The sequence below is a fragment of the Nicotiana attenuata genome, chromosome 10, assembly GCF_001879085.1.
Source record: "Nicotiana attenuata strain UT chromosome 10, NIATTr2, whole genome shotgun sequence".
Lineage (NCBI taxonomy): Eukaryota > Viridiplantae > Streptophyta > Magnoliopsida > Solanales > Solanaceae > Nicotiana > Nicotiana attenuata.
In genome coordinates this window covers 35,337,426-35,346,722 of record NC_031998.1, presented here as the reverse complement: position 1 = coordinate 35,346,722, position 9,297 = coordinate 35,337,426, and the positions used below count along the sequence as shown (strand labels likewise).

Below are 9,297 nucleotides of genomic sequence, written 5' to 3'. Positions count from 1 at the left end.
ATGGAGCATGATGTTGTGACTGATTTAGAGGGCCAACTTCATAATGAAGAAGGCTTCATAGATGTGAATATAATAGAGGGAGGTAATGATAGTGATGCTACAGTGAAGATTGTGAGTCATTCCATGACTCTGACTATCCCGAAGAAGAAGATGACATGATTTTAGATAAAATTAATAATTCTATTACAGAGTCAGCTAGTGTCAAAGGAAAAAATAAAGAGAACCAGATTTGCGGAACTAGGAAAAATATTGAGTTTGGGTTTGTCTCAAATATGCTAGCAGACTTTCCTAGTCAGACTCAAGAAGAAGATTGTGTTTTATCAGACGATGAATTAATGAGTTTGCATGGAGATTCAAATGATGATAACCCTAAAAGATCCATTGTTTTTAATCCAGGCAAGGACTTAGAGGACCCAACATTTGAAATTATGATTAATATGATTTTCAATAATAGTAAAGATTTTAAGTGGGCGGTTGAGGTACGTGCCGTGATGAAGAAGAAAGACATTAACTTTCTAAAGAATGAAACTAGGAGGTCAAGAGCAGTTTGCAAGGTGCCAGAATGCAAATGGTTCATCTTCGCATCAAAGGCCAATCAGGATGAACCTTTCAGGATCAAGACAATAGACCCTGATCATTCATGTGGCAACCAAAGAGACAATAGGACTTTTAACTCTGGGTTTTTGGCTAAGAAGTATATAGAAGATTTTATAATTAATCCTAGCTGGGGCGTGAAGGAATTTCAAGCTCATGTAATGAGAACTCACAAGTGCACACTTAGTAGATACCAATCTTACGGGGCAAAGAGAAAGGCATTGAACTTGATTACAGGAACTAAAGAAGAAGCAATTTAACATATTGTGGGACTATTGCGATGAGTTGCGGAGGAGTAATCCTGGTACTACATGTATTTTGAAGCTGGATGATAATCCAAACACAATGGTCAAAGGCAAAAAAAAGATTTTTAAGGCTCTATATTTGCTATGCAGCTTGTAAACAAGGGTTCTTAGCAGGATGTAGACCAATTATAGGGGTCGAAGGATGTCACTTGAAAGGACATAAAAAGTTGGGCAACTATTGACTGCTGTAGGTGTTGATGGAAATAACAACATGTATCCAATTGCATATGCTGTAGTAGAAGGTGAATTAAAAGAAACATGATGTTGGTTTCTCACTCTTCTTGATGAAGACCTAGGAATCTCACAAAACCCTTTTGCATGGACTTTTATTTTTGATAAGCAAAAGGGTCTACTTCCAGCTTTTGATGAGGTACTTCCAGATGTTGCACACAGGTTTTGTGTGAGGCACCTGCACAACAACTTTAAAATGAAGGTTTTGGGGACAAGCACTGAAGGACGTCCTATGGAAAGCTGCAAGGGCAACTACTGAAGCTCAATTCCACAAGTATATGGAAGAAATGGAAAAGTTGAATTCAGAAGCCCCTCAATGGTTCAATAATAAGCCTCCTATTCACTGGTCCAGAGCTTTTTTCTCTTCTTTCACAAAGTGTGATATGCTATCGAACAATTTATGTGAATCGTTCAATACCGTACTATTGATTGCTAGAGACAAGCACATTTTGACAATGCTCGAGTCAATTAGGTAGTACATGATGTCAAGATTTCAGAAGAATATAGATAACATGATGAAGCATGAGCACAAAATCTGTCCAAAAATCTTGCTGAAGTTAGAGCAAAAGAAATCTAAGGCTGCTGAATGTATTGCCACTAAAGCTGACCAGTTCCATTACCAAATTGAGGACATCTATCTTAGACTATTCTCTGTTGATCTTAAGGAGATGACATGTTCTTGTAGGAGATGGGAGTTAACTGGAATTCCTTGTCATCATGCAATTGCAGCTATATAGGTTAAAAAGGACGAACTAGAAATGTATGTCCATGAATGTTACACAACTGAGCAGTATATGAAGAGTTATGGACCCTCAATCCTGCCAATTAATAGCTCTAAAGAGTGGCCTAAGACAGGAGTAGAACCAGCGCTGCCAGCCATTTACAAAACTCAAGCCTGGTAGATCGAAAATTAAGAAAGAGAGGATCCAATGAGACATCTTCAAAAGAATCAGATCATAAAAGGCATAACTTGTTAAAAGCATCCAGAAAAGAAAAAAAGAAGAACTGTGGTACATGTGGAAAAACAGGACATAATAGTAGAAGATGTCCTATTATCATGCAGAACCACCAAGAAGTTGTTCAACGACAAGTTGGAAGAGAAGGCCCTTCTAGTGAACCAAGCAATGTAACAGAAGTAAGTACTCCAAATGTATTCTTTTATTTTATTTTTGTATTCTTTTCATATGAGTTGGTTAAATTTATTAAGACTGAAACCACGAAATATTTTGTTTGCTGCAGGTTGCAAGTATTATCGATGAGAGTCAAGCATCAATGCAGTCTAGTTCCTCGTTTGCGACTAAACAAACAGTAATTACATTTTTTAAATATTTATATTTAGGAAAGATTTTTCTTACTATCTATGTGGTAAATATTGAAGTCTATTTTGATTTTTAAGTGGTAAATATTGAAACTTACCAGCTGCCTTATGTTCTTTAATACATGTGTCAGATCAATCAATTTAACCAGCAAATGGCATAGCCTAGAGAGCAATTAAAGAGTTCAGCATTCATTTTAGCAGAAATTGGCGAGCACTCTAGGGAAGGTACAAGCTCACTCATCAACACGAGGGGGGAAAGACAATTTGTTCCACCATCAAGATTACGGGAAGCACTTTCTCAAACTAGCAAGAGAGGAAGAAAGGGACACCTTAAGAAGAGAGCTACTGGCTCATCATAAATAAAGAAATCAAGAAAATGATAAACAAGGAGTGTGTGATTTCAGATCTATTTCTCCTGCGATGACTTTAAAGTTAGTTATATTATTGGTAATGGATATGTATTTTAAAGACACCATTTTCAGATCTATTTCTTTTGTGATGACTTTAAAAAATAAATTGTTGCCATTTTAAAAGAACAGGTAGCTTAATGCTTTCAGATTCTTACTTTGAATGGCTAGCCTCCCTACAGGAAGGTTCAGCCTAAAGCACTATTATCAAAGCACTGATGTCCCAAAAGTAACAACATAAGGACTGCTTATCGGGCGGATTGGACGGTTATTTACTCTTAACGGTTTGGCTTATCGGTTATCGGCTTTTAAATGTATTAATTCGCTAGCCACCCGATAAGATATCGGGCAGATTGGTATCGGTTTAGCTCTTATTGGGCAGTTATCGGGCGGTTTATCGGCCTAATTCAATCTATATTCAATCAGAATTACTAGAAAATATGCACCTACAAACGGAGTACTAATTCAGAACCCCATATGGGAGTGTTAATCCATGTCTGGCTGTAGCTCCCTTACAAATTGAAAACTCACTTAGTTCATGTTTACGACTAAGATTTCAGGCGCATCACCTTTCATCAGGTGACCGTAATATTCATTGTTCATGCCTGAAAAAGACATCTCTACGCCCTCACCTATATCGTATAACTGATGCATTGGCTAACTTATCTTGTCCAGTTCAGTGCTGTTGCATCCTTTATGCATTATGCCTGAGAAAGACTTGTTTATAATGTACGGAAAATGGTCAAAACTGCCCCTAGAGTATTGGAGTTGGTACAATAATGCCCTCCGTCCACCTATTTTGAAAAAATTGCCCTCACTGTTATCTTTTCGGCTCAAGAATGCCCTTACGACTAACGGTCATGTTAGATAAAAAAACTTTAATTAATTTCCACGTGTCATAACGGAAAAAAGGTCAAAACTGCCCCTAGACTATTGGAGTCGGTACAATAATACCCTCCATCTCAAAAAATCTCTCCCCCACCCCTCCACTCTCCCCCTCTACGCGTGTGTGCGTTCATATTTTCTTGCTCTTCTCATCCTTTCTTGACCTTGCACTCTATTTGAATAATTACTAAAAACATCATTAAAGTTNATATATATAACGGGTTAACGGATTATCCGTAAAGAAAATTGAATAATCCGCCCCCAAACCGTTAAGCCATTAATAAAAAAATTTTAATTTGTTCCCCGTCTGTTAAACCGTTAACCTGATACCAATAAGCCATTAAGCTTCAATTTCGGTTCGGTTTTCGGTTTTGAACACCCTAGCGGAGGATTATCTGGTTCAATATGACTACATGGGAGTGTGCAGATATGCCTTTGTCTTGTTGCTAAAATGCCTAATAGAAGTCTCAACTTTGGATAGATTGAAAGAATAGGCGATTGTTCAAACTAATACAATATACTAGAACTAAGCAACATGACTACCACACTTCTGACCAACTTCAGTTTATTTACCCTTTCTTCAAGAGAGTGTGGGGAGAAAGATTACATTTATGTTCTAAAATTTGTCGTCATATATCACAAACCACAGACTATATCATCGCTCATATTGTACTATTTATTTACAATAGTCAAGTCTTTCTAATTACCAAAAATATCAAATCTCAGCATATATAAAACTAAATCCACCAGAAGAAAAGAAATGCAAAGAGCCTAAGTAACACATATTATTATCCACATACAAAAATTATAGAAATGCAAAGAGCACATTATCCACATAAAAAAGTTAAACAATAGTACAAATATAAAAACTCATTATAATGCTAGTCGAAACTAATAGTAACACCACAATACAAATTAGCATCTCATGCTCAACAACAATCCCATACACACACTTTGTTCAGTTCTCAATGACACAATTAGACAAATCAAATGGTGAAACTTATTTTCTAAAAGATATCTCTCCAGCCATAATTAGGTAAATTTTAAGTATAAGGTCATTACCAACTTTTATGAGAGCAACGACGGAGGATACTGCATCAGCACAATGATGCCAAGCATAGGCTTTCGTTAGTCCACTGCCAATCTTATCCCACTCTCTTTGTTATCCAGTATAATCTACAAGAAAAAGTTATATAGATTAAGCATATGTAGAGGGACAGAATAGTAGAAAAAGAACTATTTTTCCTAGAAAAGATACATGAAAGAAATTAGTAGACGCATATTATACAGTAGCCAGTACTATCCCTGCATCTGAAAAAAAGTATGGCGACTTCATTGTTCACTTTTATAATCACTACAAAACAACTGTTTTTCATAATAATAAAATTACTTCATAACACAAGATCCCACCTGTACACAATACAACTCAGCAGATATATGTGCGTGTACTTGTGTGTATATACACGATAGATAAACTTCTCTAAATATAGGAGCACAATGGAAAATCTGTGCTCAAAACAAATGGCAACCCAGTTAATTATCCTTTTTTTACACACATCGGGGTTCTAGCGGGAAGTCCAATATAAGTTTTCTAATGCTAAAGGGAAGCAGAGATCTCCCCCTACAGTATCTTGCAACAATCACTAAACAGGAAGCTTGAGAGAATCTCTCAATCACTACTTTTTGCGCTAGTATAAAATGAAAGTAATGCTCAGTGAGTATTTTGGGAGAACTCTGCTTATCTTCCTTTTTATAAAAATAAATTAATACAAACATATATACCTTTTTTATAGGATTAACCTACCACATCATTCAACAAGTAAAATAATAAAGATTGCTACGTCCTTAACAATATTAGAAAAAGATAGAAAAGGTAACAAGTTCTTTTATTTTTTCTGATTGAAGGTGAAAATGACTATACCCTTCTTTAACAGCTATGGAGAGTACAGTCACATTCAAAGCAAGAATAGGGTGATCCATATCAATTCTATGGTGATGTCCACCATGATGTTGCTCATTCACGTGCAAATGACTCAATGACCGATTAACAACTTCAGGTGCGGTAGACCATAATCCCCACAAGAAATGTCTCAAGAATTTTAAAATAGAAGAAAACATAGATGCATAGAGATATTGAATACTAGAAGTAGTACAATACCATCAAAAAATCTAAAGCATACCATCCAATACCTCCAGCAGTAGCCAAGAGTACACCAGAAATTCCAAGAGCTCCAAGAGTACCGCTGCATACAACTTGATCTTTCGAACTAATGCTTTTGTAGCTTATGTAGTTGTAACGACCCGACCGGTCGTTTTGAGCTTTTACACTTTGCTCGTCAGTTTCCGGGCATGACTTGCCCCGTGTGATATATTGTGACTCATGTAAATTGTTGGTTTTGGTTTTCAGGGTAATCGGAATGAATTTGGAAGAACAGTTCTCAGTTTGAAGCTTAAATTTGAAAGGTCTGACCAAGATTTGACTTGTTTGTATATGATCTCGGATCGAAATTTTTATGATTTGGTTAGCTGCGTTAGGTGATTTGGGACTTGGGAGCGTGATCGGAATGCATTTTGGAAGTCCGTGGAAGGATTAGGCTTGAATTGGCGAATGTAAGTTTTGGCGTTTTCCAGTTGATAGGTGAGATTTTGATATAAGGGTCGGAATGGAATTCCGAGAGTTGCAATAGCTTCGTTCTGTCATTTGGGATGTGTGTGCAAAATTTCAGGTCATTCGGACGTGGTTTTGGTTGGGTTTTTGATCAAAAGCGGAGTTCGGAAGATTTTAGAAACTTAGGCTTGAATCCGATGTGTTTTGGTTGATTTGATGTTGTTTGAACCGTTTTGAAGATTGGTACAAGTTTAAATAACGCTTTAAGATATGTTTATGCCTTTAGTTGAGGCCCCGGGGGCCTCGGGTGAGTTTCGGGAGGTCAACCGGACCATTTCATGCCTTGGAGATGTTGCAGAATTTGCAGGTTCAGCTGTTGCAGAGAATTCCTCTTCGCGATCGCGTAGAAGGTTTTGAGGGGGAAGTCCAGTTGTTCTTCGCATTTGCGGAAGTTGGGTCGCGATCGCATAGAGGTGAGGAAGTTGTTGATCGCGAACGCATAGTGAAGGTCGCGTTCGCGTAGAGTTAAGTGGACCAGGGGTCTTGGATGGAAGTTGTTCATCGCGAACGCGATGGCCAGTCCGCGATCGCGTAGGGTCAGATGCTTGAGCATCGTGTTTGCATGGTATTTCACGCGTTCGCATAGAGTAAATTTTGGGAGCTGAGGAATTTTGCTTTGCGATCGCGAAGGTTGTTCCGCGATCGTGATGAAGGAAATTTAATAGCTGGGCAGAATGTTTTAAAAAGGCTATTCCGCAACTTGGAACCCTTTTACACCATTTTTGAACGGGAAAAGAGCCTTGAGGCGATTTTGAAGAGAGGAAATCATTGTTCTTCATTGAGGTAAGGATTTTGGACCCTAAAACTAGATTATTTGTGATTAAGGAACAAAATATCAGTGTTTAATTCATGAAAATCAGTAGAAAAAGGTGGACTTAGGGCTTGAGATTATGAGACATTCTAGGGATGATTTGAGGGGGCAAACGAACTCCGATTTTCGAGTTTTTTTATATGTACGGACTCGTGAGATGATGAAGAACATTTTGGTATAAAGTTTATCCAGTTCCGGGATGCGGGCCCGGGGGACGGGTTTTGACTGATTTCGAATTTTGTGCTTAAATTCGATATTTTTCAATTGGAATTCATTCTTTAGCATAATTTGATGATAAAAATTTGAACTTGGTAGATTTGGAGCACTCGGAATTTGATTCGAGAGGCAAGCGGCTTGCAGAGTAGCTTTTCGGGCTAGTTCGAGGTGAGTAATAATTTTAAATGCTGTCCTGAGGGTATGAAACCCCGGAATTTCACAGCGTACGGCTATGTTGAGGTGACTTACACACTAGATGACGAGCGTGGGGTAGAGCACCGTTGGGGATTGTGACTTAGTCCATCCCAAATGATTATTTTACTGCGTATTTGATAGTTAATTGTTTAATATTATTATATTTTGGGCTAAATGCCATATGTGGGCTTCGTGCCAGCTGTTTGAACCCTTAGGGGATTTTTAAATGATATTTTCCTCACTGATTGATTTCATACTGGTGCTCAGTCATACTATATTTTACTATTTTAAAGACTCAGCTGTATTATTCTGTTTTAACCACATTAAATGATATTTTCAAAGGTATTTGAGCTGAGCTTCATATTTTACTGTGGCCCGAGCGGCTTATGAGATTCTGACTGAGTAAGGCCGAGGGCCTGTATTGTGAGGATACATTTGGGTCGGGCTGCACGCCGCAGCAGTGATACATTGATTATGATAATGAGGCTGAGGGCCTGAGATTGTACGCCACGAAGTGGCTTGAGATTGATATGAGGCCGAGAGCCCGTTTATGATGCCACGAGATGGCTTGATTATGCGCTTGGGCCGTAAGGGGCCCCTCCCGGAGTCTGTACACCCCCAGTGAGCGCGGGTACCCATTGTGATCTGAGATATAGCCCGAGGGGCTGGTATTGTTCTGTGACATTGTCCGAGGGGCTGATTCTATTGTTATTGTGCCCGAGGGGCAGTTATTATGTGTTTACTTATTAGTTGTTTTCCTGTATATTGTTTAACTGTTTAAGAGAGGTTTATGAGATTTCACTGCTTAATTATATCAACCGATTTGTTATGGCTCTTGTAGCTTAATGTTGTGCTTTACGTGGCTTTATATTACTCAGTCTTCATTTATTTTTATAACTCACTGAGTTGGAAGTACTCACTTTACTCCCTGCACCTTGTGTGCAGATTCAGGTATTTCTGAACCCGGTAGCGGGTATTGGTTGCTCAGAGGCAGAGTCAACGGAGTTTAGCAAGGTAGCTGTCCGACGTTCGAAGCACTGCTTTTCTCCCTCTCGATTTTATTAGACCGTATTTAGTACATTTTTGACTCTAGTTGTATTCGGACCTTAGTAGATGCTCATGACTAGTGACACCCCGATGTAGGGCTGTGTTGGTTTATTTTATTTCCGCAACTTATATTGCTATTTTTGGGATTTATTTATATTAAAGACCTTGGTTTATTATTTTAACTGCTTAAGGTGAACTGGAAGTGTGTCGGCTGGCCTTGTCTTCACGAGAGGCGCCATCACGATCGGGTTTGGGTTTAGGGTCGTGACAAGTTGGTATCGGAGCCTAGGCTACATAGGTCTCACGAGTCATGAGCAGGTTTGGTAGAGTCTCGCAGATCGGTACGGAGACGTCTGTATTTATCCTCGAGAGGCTGCAGAACCTTTAGGAAAACTCCATATTATTTAAATTCTTATCGTGCGTCCTTGATTCAGCTTGAAATATAACTCTTTGAACTCCTTCCACACATTCGTATGCGCGAACGAGCGCTCAGTATCAGATGTGCATCGATGGCTTGTGATTCCCTGATCGAAGGGCGAGGTGTGATCTCTGTGTGTTTGACGTTGGGCCAGTCTGGAGGACTTGAGGCCGGATTTTTACCTATGTCTTGAGCACCGAGG

The 9,297-nt window shown here is 38.7% G+C and overlaps 1 pseudogene; it reads left to right on the top strand.

Annotated features, from left to right (window-relative positions):
• On the top strand, window positions 1-2,811 carry LOC109233704 (annotated as a pseudogene).